At 34.9% G+C, this 854-nt stretch overlaps 1 long non-coding RNA gene across 1 annotated transcript; it reads right to left on the minus strand.

Annotated features, from left to right (window-relative positions):
• Positions 1–41: 41 nt before the first annotated feature.
• LOC129569777 (uncharacterized) lies at positions 42–651 on the minus strand. Its single transcript, XR_008688075.1, has 3 exons — positions 331–651; positions 145–274; positions 42–67 (listed from the first exon to the last, which is right to left on the minus strand). It is a non-coding gene; the product is annotated as an uncharacterized LOC129569777 (long non-coding RNA).
• Between the last annotated feature and the right edge of the window lie 203 nt (positions 652–854).

Consider the following 854-nt stretch of genomic DNA (forward strand, 5'->3'; position numbering starts at 1 on the left):
AAATAGGCACTTTTCATTTGACTGATATCAAAAACACCCTAGTGAACGCATTCAAAAGTCCAATTACCTAAAGATTGTTTTAATTCAAAATTCATTGCGTGATGAGTTTAAATGCCATCAACGTACCATAGAAGTTGTACCTACATTTTTATGATTCACCAAATGCATAACCTTGAACTCTCTGAAAGCCCGTTTGGCATACGTAACATTTTGAAATGGATTGCATAATTTTTTAATAGCAACTGCTTTTTGTGCTACTGTATCGAACGCTGAACTGAAATATTTTTTCCATTAATTTTTTTTTAATTTTGGATCTCAATCCTCGCTTACCATACAGTTCCTTGAGAGCCTGATCCGGCCAATTTCAAGTTTTGGTACCGACTATGCACAGTGAATGTACTATCGCCCAATGTTATAGAATAGAATGAATGAACGTTCATCTTCGAGTAACAAAGCGGCAAACTCTCTCAATATTTATTTTCTTTCCGCTGAAGTAAGCGCTCAAATGGCTGAAGTAGTAACGACAAACAATAACTCGATGTAAGCCGTAAGTATAACAAAACAAATCAATTTGTCGTTTTTGTGGCACCACTTCCACAGTAACAGAAAGAAGTCAAACCAAAGAAATATGTTTTTCTTTCTCTCTATGGCACTCAGGTATCTTATTTTTATTTCTATAAAACTTTCGCCAAATCATTGAAGTCTTTTGTAAAGTTACGACAAACCCGAGGTAACATTAAAGCAAACATTCTTTATTAAGAGTGGAAAAAGACAGATTGAAGCATCACTTGACTTTCGACTTATTCCTGGTATATGACATTAAAATATGAGCAGGCACAGAAACAACTCGACGA

Source organism: Sitodiplosis mosellana, unplaced genomic scaffold (assembly GCF_009176505.1).
Source record: "Sitodiplosis mosellana isolate CC-2019 unplaced genomic scaffold, AAFC_SMos_1.0 Smas_scaffold_42, whole genome shotgun sequence".
Classification (NCBI taxonomy): domain Eukaryota; kingdom Metazoa; phylum Arthropoda; class Insecta; order Diptera; family Cecidomyiidae; genus Sitodiplosis; species Sitodiplosis mosellana.